Source organism: Mus caroli, unplaced genomic scaffold (genome assembly GCF_978045245.1).
Source record: "Mus caroli unplaced genomic scaffold, Mus_caroli_1 scaffold_8, whole genome shotgun sequence".
NCBI lineage: Eukaryota > Metazoa > Chordata > Mammalia > Rodentia > Muridae > Mus > Mus caroli.
In genome coordinates, this window is record NW_028227263.1 from 138892365 (window position 1) to 138904895 (window position 12531).

The window sequence follows — 12531 nt, forward strand, 5'->3', positions numbered from 1 at the left end:
AGCTGGAGGATCTCTGAGTGAGGCCAGCCTGGTCTACAGAGTGAGTTCCAGGACAGCCAGGGCTACACAGAGAAACCGTATCTCAAAAAACAAAAACTAAAATCAAACCAAACACACACATATATACAAAATGTAAACAACAACAAAACCCAATAGGTAAATAGATAAAATAAGGTGAAACTGAAAATAATATTAACTAGATAAAATGTAATGCATATTAAAAAGAAAACTTAAGGGGCTGGTGAGATGGCTCAGTGGGTAAGAGCACCCGACTGCTCTTCCGAAGGTCCGGAGTTCAAATCCCAGCAACCACATGGTGGCTCACAACCATCTGTAACAAGATCTGACTCCCTCTTCTGGAGTGTCTGAAGACGGCTACAGTGTACTTACATATAATAAATAAATAAATTAATTAATTAATTAATTAATTAAAAGGAAAACTTAAAAACAGAACTACCGTGTGACCCTACTATATACCTCCTGGGTGCTTATCTGAAGGAATCAATGCCAGGGAACAACATAGGGCCTGAACACCTATGGTTTTCACAGAACTATATACAAAACCAAGTTGTGGGATGAGCCCAGATGCCCACCTACAGGTGAACAGAAAGCTAAAACAGGTGAAGAGATAAATGAACATAAATGTCTGTGAACACGACAGTTTTATCCAGCCAAAAAGAAGAACAAAATTACATTAGCAGGAAAATTTGGAATGGAAATCATTTTAAGCAAACCCAGCCAGATTCCAAATGACAAGGATTTCATATTCTTTTTCATGGACAGAATTTACATTTTTTAAAAAGGGGCTTTGAAGTAGAAGGAAGACCCCTAAGGGAGAAGGAAGACCTTATTGGGATAGCAGATACAGATAAAAGTTTGTTTGCTTGTTTTTAAAGATTAATTTATTTTATGTATGAGTACACTTTCTGTCTTTCGACACACCAGAAGGAGTCGAATTGAATTACAGATGTTTGTGAGCCACCATGTGGTTGCTGGGATTTGAACTCAGGACCTCTGGAAGAGTAGTAAGTGCTCTTAACCACTGAGCAATCTCTCCAGCCCCAGGTTCGTGGGGTTTTTTGTTTGGTTGGTTGGTTGGTTGGTTTTTGTTGTTGTTGTTGTTGTTTAATGAGACAGGGTTTCTCTGTGTAGCCCTGGCTGTCCTTAAACTCACTCTGTAGACCAGGCTGGCCTTAAACTCAGAAATCCACCTGTTGGGATTAAAGGCGTGCGCCACCACTGCCTGGCTCCCAGGTTTGTTTTTTTAGGAGCACATGAAGTTGAGAGAGAAAAGTAGTGGGAAGGATAGGGAAGGAACTGGAGGTGAGGGAAACCAGGTTGGATTTGATTGAACTATGCCCTATACATACATATGAGTCTCAAAACAATAAAAAGATAAATGGAGCAAAAATGATCCAGCTCATTATAAGCCTCTATGAATGTTATACCGAACCCCATTACTTTCTACAAATATACACTAGAAACAGAACAAACAAAAAACCCACGTTTTTTTCAGACAGGATTTCATATAGCCCAGCATAGCCTTAGATTCACTATGTAGCTGAGGATAACCCCAAACTCCTGATCTTCTTGACCCACCACCTTTGAGGGTGCTGAGGTTAATATAAATAAGTACATTGTAGCTGTCTTCAGACACTCCAACCCTGTGGTTGCTGGGATTTGAACTCAGGACCTTCGGAAGAGCAGTCAGTGCTCTTACCTGCTGAGCCATCTCACCAGCCCGGGTTTTTTGTTGTTGATGTTGTTGTTTTGGTTTTGGGTTTCTGTTTTGGTTCTGTTTTTTTTGTTTGTTTGTTTGTTTTTTGTTGTTGTTTTTTTTGTGGTTTTTTTTTTTTTCTTTTTATACAGGGTTTCTCTGTATAGCCCTGGCTGTCCTGGAACTCACTTTGTTGACCAGGCTGGCCTCGAACTCAGAAATCTGCCTGCCTCTGCCTCCCGAGTGCTGGAATTAAAGGCATGTGCCACCACGCCCACCTCCCGTTTGTATTTTGAGACACGATTTTTGTAACTTCCCTGGCTGTTCTGAAACTCACTGTGCAGTCCAGACTGGCCTCCTGACTTTGCCTCCTCCTCCAACACCCCCTCCCCCACCCCCCCCTCCACGTGCTGGGATTCAAAGCTTGGGCAACCTACCATTGCACAGCGTCCACCAAGAACCTGCTCTCATTGGGCCTTCTGATATCCTGTATATACACTGAGTAACACAACCTGAAAGAAGGCGCTTTACTCACCCAGGTTTCTATTTAGGAATATCACGGCTGTAGAAGGCGGCTCACGGTCCTGCTGCAGGCTCTTAACTAAAGGGTCAAGCACAAAATGTAGTTTAAGTTAACCGGTCCTAAGAAAAGCCACACCCACTTCTTGATGTCATCCTCTCCTAGGAAAGGGGAGGAGAGAAAAATGGGGCGAGGTGGGCGGACCTGGGTGGTGATGGAGGTGAACCCCTTTTTCTTAGCACTTGAGAAGCAGAAATAGGCAGATTTCTATGAGTTCAAGGCCGAGGGAGGAGAAGGGGAGAGAGAGAGAGACGGAGAGACAGACAGACAGACAGACAGACAGACACAGAAAGAAAGAAAGAAAGAAAGAAAGAAAGAAAGAAAGAAAGAAAGAAAGAAAGAAAGAAAGAAAGAAAAAAAGAAAGAAGTTAGACAGAGGGACAGAGACAGAGAGGGAGTTCCAGGACAGTCAGGACTACACAGAGAGATCCTGTCTCCAAAACCCAAAAAGCAAACCAAAACAAAAAAGAGGCTGGAGAGATGGCTCCGTGTTTAAGAGCATTTATTGCTCTTCCAGAGGACACCTCAGAAGATCCCAATGTTGGGGCCCAACACCTAGTTCATGGGGTTAGGGGGTTTCACAATTGCCTTAGGAATCGGATTCCTTCTGATGCTCACATAGTCACATATACTGAAAATAAATCCAAGTTGGGTGTGGTGACCTATGCCTTTAATCCCATCACTCAGGAGGAAGAGGCAAGCTTGACAGGTAAGAGAGAAAAGAGGCAGTCTACAGAGTGGAGAAAGACTTTCACCAAGTATGAATCCAATAGAATGCTAATATCCAAAGTTAATAAGGAAAAAACACAGGTATCAAAAAAAGCCAACCCAATTTTAAAAATGGGGTACTGTTCTAAACAGAGATTTTTCATCATCTTTTTTTTAAAGACTTATTCATTTTTATTCATATGAGTACACTTAGCTGTCTTCAGACACACACCAGAAGAGGGCATCAGATCCCATTTCAGATGGTTGTGAGCTACCATGTGATTGCTGAGAATTGAACTCAGGACCTCTGGAAAAGTAGTCAGTGCTCTTAACTGCTAAGCCATCTCTCCAGCCCAACAAAGAATTTTCAAGAGAGGACTCTCAAATGGTTGAGAAACACTTAAAGAAATGTTCAACATCCTTAGCCATAAGGGAAATGCAAAATAATAATAATAATAATAATAATAATAATAATAATAATAATAATAAAATGTAAAAAAAAAACCAAAACAAAAAACCAGCTTTGAGATTCCATCTTACACCTGTCAAAATGTCCAGGATTAGTAACATAGGGACAACTCATGTTGGTAAGGGCATGGAGCCAGGGAAATACTCCTTCACTGCTGGTGGCAGTTCAAACTTGTACAGCCACTGTGGAAGTCAGTGTGTTGGTTCCTCAGGAAAATAGGTATTGATCTACGTTAAGATCCAGTTCTACCGCTCCTGAGCATATACCCAAAAGATGCTCCACCATCCCACAAGGACATGTGCTCCACTGTGTTCACAGCAGTTTTGTTTGTAATAGCCAGAAAATATAAACAACCTAGATGTCACCCAACTGAAGAATGCATGAGGAAGATGTGGTTCATTTACACAACTGATTACTACTCAGCTGTCAAAAACAAGGACATTATGAAATTTGCAGGCAAATGGATGGAACTAGAAACATCATCCTCTATGAGGTAACCCAGACCCAAAAAGACAAAGATGGTATGTATTTGCTTATATATAAATATTAGCTGTGAAGTCAATGATAACCAAGCCACAATCTGTAGAGCCAAAATAGATAGACCTTATTAGAAAAGGGAAATAGATAGATATGAATGAGGCAGGGGATGGATGGATTAAGGGGGAAGAAGAAGGGAGAAGGAGTTGTTTGGAGGAATATGGGGAGACAGAGCCCCAAATGACCATCTCTTACCACTCAACACAACTTGAGTATTGCGTCTAATTGAGTTGTTGTCCATGGGAGTCCCTAAACAACCAGGCTGTTGCCAAGACTCTGTAGGTTGCTCTCTACAAACTGGCAGCAGCTCCCCATTACTGAAGACAATACATACACAACTCACCCTTGCGGAGAGGTTGAGCTGGTGCCTACATAGAGCCTTCCACCCAGTAGCTTTGACCCAGGAAGGTACACTGAACACTATCAAAAGGGAAACATAGACCCCAACCCAGCCACAAAACCTTTGACCTAAACCCCATCTTGCCTGAAAAATATGCCAGGACAATGACGGCACAAGGTTTGTGGGAGCGACCAACCAATAACTGATTTGACTTAAGGTCCACTGCATGAGATGGAACCTATACCTCCAATACTGCTTGGGTGACTAAGAACCAGAGACTGAGATAACCCAGGGACTAGGGTAAAACCAAATATTACTGTTCTAAAAACAAGGGGGAAATGTGGTGATAAAATGACTCCTAATGACATTCTGCTATACTTATAGATCGGTGCCTTACTCAGCCATCATCAGAGAGGCTTCCTCCAGCAGCAGATGGGAACCCCTGCCCCCTGAGGCATGTCTATCGGGGTTCTTCATCTCATATTTGGTGAGATCAGATGGGTCTGACATTAGTAGACACAACCTCACGCAAACTCCCTGATCTGATCCTAGGCTCTCTCAAACTTTCTGCCCCTTCTTCCAAAATGTTCCCTGAGCCTTCGTTTGTCATAGATGTTCCAGATTATTCTGAGAGTTGTGGTGTGTTGAGTGGGATGTTTCCCATTACTACCCTGAATTTCAGTGCTCGGGTTCTAGTAGGTAGCCCTGTTTGGGGAGGCAAGGCCTTGTGGGAGTGAATGTACCATTGGGGGTGGGCTTTGAGGTTTCAAAAGTCATGTGCTAGTTCCAGTGGGCTCTTTATGCTTACTGTTTAAACTTCGAACTGTGAGCTCTCAGCTGCTATTCCAGTCATCTGCTACCTGCTACATCTGCTCCACCATCACTGATTCCTATCCCTAGAGGGACTGTAAGGGTATTAGGAAAACAGATCCTTCCTTCTGCAAGTTGCTTCTATCATGGTGTTTGACCTCAGCAATAGAGAATAACTCAGACAATGGTCCCTTTACATCCTTGCTTATACTGTAGAATAAGCCCATAGACCTGCTGAAGCCAATGACATGGCTCAGTGTGTCGGTGTTCTTGCTGACAAGTCGGACACCCTGAGTTCAATCCCTAGGATGCATACGTGTACCTGGTGTCTATACTGTGTCAGGACTTAACCTTCAAGTTGTCATCTGACCTCCACATGTACACAGTTGCAGGAACACACACACATACACACACGGAAAAAAAAACCCATAGTATAGCAAATACATAAACCAGTAACCTAATGTTTACTATCATTGGTGAGCATCACGCAACAGGGCTGGAGACATGTCTCAGTAGCTAAGAGCTGCTCTTCCAGAGGATCTGATGGCCTTCTCATGAAACCCACACACATGTGACATGCTCTGATGGGAGCAAGTAAGTGAAAAATAATAAATAAATAAATCTTTTGTTTGTTTGTTTGCTTTTTTTTGGTTTTTGTTTTGGTTTTTCGAGACAGGGTTTCTCTGTGTAGCCCTGGCTGTCCTGGAACTCTGTAAACCAGGTTGGCTTTGAACTCAGAAATCCACCTGCCTCTGCCTCCCAAGTGCTGGGATTAAAGGAGTGTGCCACTACCACCCAGCTGTAAAAATAAATCTTAAAACACGTACTGTATGTTATACATGATCCTCTGTGATGAATATTTGGCAGCATAGTTTGTTTATACCAGATTCACCAATAATGGGCGATTAACCCTCTGCTGAATGCCAAGCACCATGCTGGTCACCATCACATAAGATAATAAAAGCTGAAAGCTTTCCATCCCTGACTGAAACATCCTTACTCAGTGTTTGCCCATCTAAAACGTTCTTTTATACAAAGTCAAGAAATGTGGGTAAAAACGTAACTCGTGGGTAGAGCACCTGCTCAGCGTGCACGCGGTCTGGGAGGCATTCCCAGCACCACAGAAACAACCAGGCCACACAGCCTGTAGTCCCAGCACTCGGGAGGCAGAGGCAAGATGATCTCTGTGAGGGAGGTTAAGGCCAGTGTAGTGTACACAGCAGTCCAAGTCAGCTAAGCCAACACGATAGTCAGACCCTGTCTCAAACAATAGCAGCAGCAGCAACCACCAAAACAAAACGGCAGCAGAGATTGATATTCAGGTAAAAGTAAAAGATAAAAGTGCATGAGAAAGCCTCTAAGAAACCATATTTTAAGTCTTTTCACACACAAATAGGTATATGGGGCGATGCCTATGAAAACAGCTTAATTTAGCAATTCTTTTTTTTTTTTTTTTGGTTTTTGGTTTTTCGAGACAGGGTTTCTCTGTATATATAGCCCTGGCTGTCCTGGAACTCACTTTGTAGACGAGGTTAGCCTTGAACTCAGAAATCCACCTGCCTCTGCCTCCCAAGTGTTGGGATTAAAGGTGTGTGCCACCACGCCCGGCTTAATGTGGCAATTCTAACAAGTATCTACAGATCCACACATGCACACTACAATATATTCATTGAATTTTCTTAGATTGATTTATTTTATGTGTATGAGTGTTTTGCCTGCATGGAGGTATGTGCACCATGGGAAGAGGGTATTTAAACCGCTGGGACTGGAAGTATGGATGGTTGTGAGCTGTGAGCTGCTACGTGGATCCTGAGAACTGAACCTGGAACCATCCATATGAGCAACATGTTGCTCTTAACCACTGACATATCTCTCTTGCCTCCTAGATTCTTTGTTGTTGTTGTTGTTGTTTTATTTGGTTTGGTTTTTCAAAACAGGGTTTCTCTGTGTAGCCCTGACTATCCTGGAACTCCCTGTGTAGACCAGGCTTGCCTGGAACTCAGAGATCTGCCTTCCTCTGCCATTGTCCAGCTCTAGATTCAGTTTTTGACTTGACAGCCAGTAAGCAAAATGATAGATCTGGGGATATATCCCAGTTGCTTAACTTGCAGGGAGCCCTGCACTCACTACCTAGCAGCGCATAAAACTGGACACCATGAAGCATGCCTATTACTTTGCAAGTGGAGGACCGGGACTTCAAGATCACCTCAGACTAAGACGCAGTAAATTCAGGGATAGCCTGTGTCACTTAAGACCCTGCCTCAAAATGAAACAAGCCATAAAAGAGAAACATACATCACATGTATGTACATACGTGTACACACACACACACGCGCGCGCGCGTTATGCTTTGGGGGGGGGGCGCCTTTTTTTGGTTCGGTGTCTACCGCCATCTGGTGGCAGCAAGTAGCAATTGCTACAGAAATTCACAGGCTTAGTTAAGACCCAGCCTTCAAGGAATGCAGGTATTTGGAGACATCAGTGACTCAGAAAAAGCACATGTCTGCGTGGGCTTAGCTCCACTCACTATGTAGTGGCCTTTCTTACTTCTCTTAATTGAATTTCCACGTGTAATGTGTGTAGATACATTGCAGAATTGTAAAAGTTGAAGGTAAGTATACTTGGGTTGTTCAAGCTGTATTCTGATTCTTGTATTTTTTTTCTTCCAGTCTTTCTGACTTAAAATGGAACGTAGTTTGACAGGCTTATCTGATTAAATCTATTGTCTCAGAAATCCCCTTTTATGGTTTTAAAGATTTATTTTTATTTTATGTGTATAGTTGCTGTGCCTGCTTGTTCTATGAATCACTTTGGTGCAGTGTCTTTCCTTGAAGGGAGGCTAGAGGAGGGCATAGAATCCCCTAGAACTCCGTGGGTACTTGGAGTTGAGCCTGGGTCCTCCACAAGGGCAGTAAGTGCTGTTTTAATATCTCTCTCTCTCTGAAACAAGGTTTCTCAATGTAGTCTTAGCTATCGTGGAACTCACTATGTAGACCAGGCTGGCCTGGAACTCACAGATCCTCTTGCTTCTGTCTCAGGAGTGCTGGGATCAAAGGTGTATGTCACCACGCCCAGCCAGTAAGTTACTGAACTGTCTCTGCTAAGAGGGATGGGGTGGGTGGGGGGAGGTTCTGGGGAAGCGGGAAAGGAGAAACGTACAAACATCCATTGACAGTTCACTGCTTTACAGGCAACAGAACTTCCAGTATCCCAGAGGCAGCCACTGCCTTATATCCTTCCTACCCACCTCTAATCTGCTAAACTCCAAATCTGTAGCAGCCTCAAGGAAGGGTGGGACAATACGATAATCTTCCTGACTACTGCTTTAGACTCTATTTAGTCCCTGGATTAACCTCCTTAGCCCTCCTCCCTCTAAGCTTGGATACCTCTTCTTCTTCTTTTTTTTTTTTTTTTAATTTCCTTTCTTTTTTTTTTCTTTTATTCTTCTCTCAGACATTATATCCTGGCCACAGTTTCTCCTCCCAGATCCACTCTTCCCATTTACCTTCAAAAACAAAAAACAAAAGCAAAACTGAGGGAACATGGCATACCAAGTTGCAATTAAACTAGGCACAAACCCTATCAGGGCTGAATGAAGCTGGACTACGCAACCCCGTGGGAGGAAAAGAGTCCCAAGAGCAGGCAAAAAAGTCCGAGTCACCCCTGACTCCCATCTTTAAGCGTTCCGCAAGAACACCAAGCTACACAACCATAACATATATGTAGAGGGCCCAGTGCAGACCCATAGAGGTTGCTTGGCTGCCATGTCAGTCTCTGTAGCCCCTATGAGCCTTGATTAGTTGATTTTTAAAAACAAAACAAAACTTAATTCTTTTATTTTTAATTTTATGTGTATGAGTATTTGCTTGCATATATGTATGTGTGCCTGGTACCTGAGGCCAGGTGTGTGTGTGTGTGTGGGGGGGTCTCATGTGTAGCCCTGGAAGTCGCTATTACTTAGATCAAGATGGCCTCAAATGTACAGAAATCCACCTGGTCCTGAGGGTTGAGATTAAAGGCATGTGCCGCCATACCAGACGGCCACAGCCCTCCAAATGAAGAAACTCACGTCTACAGGTCACTGTTGGATCCCTATCCCAGTCTCTCCCATGGTGAGTGGTCGACATTAGCAAAGGGTATTTCTCCTCAAATCCTCCTCTCAGCACGTCTGTCTGTAGACCCTGGAATGTATTTAAAATGAGAATCTGGTGCTACTTCTGGGGCTGAGGAGGGAGCTGGGCCAAGTCAGCAGGTGCTAGGGGAGATGTCTCAGGCTGAGTTTCGGGGCAGATTAAGACATCTCCCAAGAGACACTGAGTAACCAGACCGTTGAAAGATGGACAGCTACTGAGAGGAGAAGCATCGTCTCGGGACCACCAAGACCAAGTTCTAAGCTCAAAGGAGCAGGGAAAGAAGAGAGAGACAGGAGACAGAGGATGAGGAAGAAGGGAGAGGTTATAGGGCTATTTGTCCCAAAGGGGAATGGGACAAAGGACTGCCTCTGAAGGAAACAGACGCGGCACCCAGGAGAGTGACAGTTTTTAAAGGTAAAGGGGAAGCCCTGTGTTAGGATGAGGTGTTTAATTTTAATTGGACATGTTTATTAGGTGAGCCAAAGGGGGCTTTTGACTGCTGGACTTTAATACTTTGATAGCTGGACCTTGGTAGTCAGACTAGGGAGGAGCAAGTGGCCAAATAAGGGAATAGACCTTGGAGGCTAGCTTTAGGAATGTAGTCTAAGGGGTTTTAGCAAGGCAGAGGGAATGGAGGAGAAGGGCAAGGCTTGCCAGAGCTGCACTCACCACACTGGCCAGAGCCCCTTCAAACTGTCTGCACTCCCCCAGCTGCCAAATCCTGTGTTGTCAGAAGTAGGATTAGGCCCACATCCAGCATGCTGGTGACCCAAGAGATCAGAAGACAGAAGTACACAGAGGGGTGACTCCGGGAGAGCACTGTGTGTGTCTAGCCTCTGAGCCAAGCCACTGCCATCATGGGGAGTTCAGCAGCCACCACCATGCAAAAGGGGCCCCCTTGACAGTTTTTCTTCTTCTCATGGAGGGGTGGGAAGCGTCACAGGACTCTCTCCAGAGTATATGTGACCTAAGGGAGGGGCTGGAACACATAGGACCTTCATCTCTGCATCCACGTCCCTATGGACAACCCTCACCTATGCTCTGCAAGCAAGCAAGCCCAATAAACTTCAGTGATATGTTATCTTGGTTTGTCATTGGGACCTTTGGAGGACTGGTTGACATTGTTTATGTCTAATAGCTCTGCAGTAGTGGCCTTAAAACCCAGTACTTGGGAGGTAGAGATAGGCGAATCTCTGAGTTCAAGGCCAACTTGGTCTACAGAGTGAATTCCAGGACAGCCAGGGCTACACAGAGAAACCCTGTATTGAAAATATAAAACAAAGCATTGTTTATGTTTAAGCCTGGGAAGGAAAGGAATTTTTTAAAAAAAGGTGTGGGTGTATACTGTACCCAGGGAACTTCTTTGATGTTGTTTTGAGACTGGGTCTCATTTAGTCTGGGCTAGGCTGCCCTCAAACTCACTGTAGCTGACCTTGGATCTCTCTGTCTCTGTCTCTCTTCTCCCCACCCTTTCCCCTCCCTCCCTCCTCCCTCTTTCTTCCCCCTCTTCCTTCCTTCCTTCCTTCCTTCCTTCCTTCCTTCCTTCCTTCCTTCCTTCCTTCCTTTCTTTTCTTTCTTTCTTTTCTTCCTTCCTTCCCCAGGATTGGATTAGGCCTTGTTGGGAATTGAACCCAGGGCTTTGCACTTTTTAGGCACGCAATCTATCAAATGAGCCACATTCCCAGCTTATTTGACTTTTTAGAGAGGTTCTCATGTAACATAGGCTTCCCTAGAACCTGCTACACAGACCGGTCCTCAGTGCTGGGACTTCTGCGTTCATCAAATTTTTGGAACATTCTAGAGCCTTAAGGACGTTCATCAGTAACTGCAGTCATCGGCCAGCAGGTGGCGCACATAGGATATTGATGAAAACAGTTTGAGCATGACTAGGGAAATCGGGCCTCTTAAGATGTTGCCGCAGTTGCTCTAAAATATTTCAAACCATTTACCCTACAGGGAAAAGGATAGATGAGCTTCGAGAAGGAGGCAGCCCGGGAGCAGACTGCATCGACCTATCAAGTGTCAGGAGGCCAGCACAGCAGCAGAGCTGGAGAGCAAGGGTGTGAGGATTTGAGTTTATACTCTGGCTTCATCTCTCACTGGCCGTGTGTCATTGGGTGGAGGTTTTTTGGCTTCTGGGCTCCCATTTCTTCTTTTGCATGTTCCTTCAGACAGTATAACAATTCAATTTAATGGTAATGTTACTTGGAAGTCACTAGGACAGATCTTAAATGTTCCCACCATGGAGAGGGGATGGTTTGTCAATAGTTTGATTGACACATATATCAGAGCATCCATGTTGTGTATTGTAAATATATATCATTCTTATAGTTCAACTTCACTTAAGAGTTGGAAGGAGGAATTTGAGGCCATCTTTAGCTACTTGTGGAATTCCAAACCAGCTTATCCCCGTAGCTAGGTGTGGCGGCATGCCCATTTATGCCTAGAAATGAGAAAGCAGAGGCAGGTAGGTCTCTTTGAGTTCAAGGTCAGCCTGATTTATGTAATGGAATCGGATTCAAGGCTAGCTAGGACTAGGTGGTAAGACCTTGTATCAAAACAAAACAAAAACCCAGCCAAACAACAACAACAAAAAAAATAAGCTATATGAGACCTTACCTCAAAAATGAAAATGAATCTAGAATGCAGCTTGTGGCTGCAGCACTTTCCTCTAAGCACAGGTTCTATGCTCAACTCCCAGTACTTGGGAAACCAAACCTAAGAATAAAAAAATAAAAATAAAAAAATAAAAAGTTCATTGAGTTTCTCCAATGTGGGCAATCTTGCCAAATACTGTGGATATCAAACCCCATCTTCTAAGACTTTATGTTCGAATGGCGAGCAAACTGCAAAGCAGAGATCAGGTGTGTATACTGGTGCCAAACACTAAAGAAGTCTGTGCCAAAGACACCCGGGCTGCGACTCCCATGAAGATGCAGGTTGTTGGAAGAAGAAAGAAGCCACAAAATAGCTAACTGTGGGAGTACATCAGGAAAAAACAAACAAACAGACAGACAAAACAAAGAGTTACAATTTGTGTGAACTGATCTGGAGAAGGTTTTTTGTTGTTTTGTTTCTGTATAGCCCTGGCTGTCCTGGAACTCACTCTGTAGACCAGGACGGCCTCAAACTCAGAAATCTGCCTGTCTCTGCCTCCCAAGTGCTGGGATTAAAGGTGTGCGCCACCACCACCCGGCTCTTGTTTGTTTTGGTTTTGCCAGATTTCATTCTGGATTT

The 12531-nt window shown here is 44.0% G+C and overlaps 1 protein-coding gene across 5 annotated transcripts in view; it reads right to left on the reverse strand.

Annotated features, from left to right (window-relative positions):
- The window catches only part of LOC110297661 (ubiquitin carboxyl-terminal hydrolase 29), a 319430-nt gene that overhangs the window by 101186 nt on the left and 205713 nt on the right, over window positions 1-12531 (reverse strand). For all 5 annotated transcript variants that reach the window (XM_085842367.1, XM_085842365.1, XM_085842363.1 and 2 more), the window contains exon 6: window positions 2253-2318. The gene's annotated coding sequence lies outside the window, so the exon portion shown is untranslated. The remainder of the gene's footprint in view (window positions 1-2252; window positions 2319-12531) is intronic.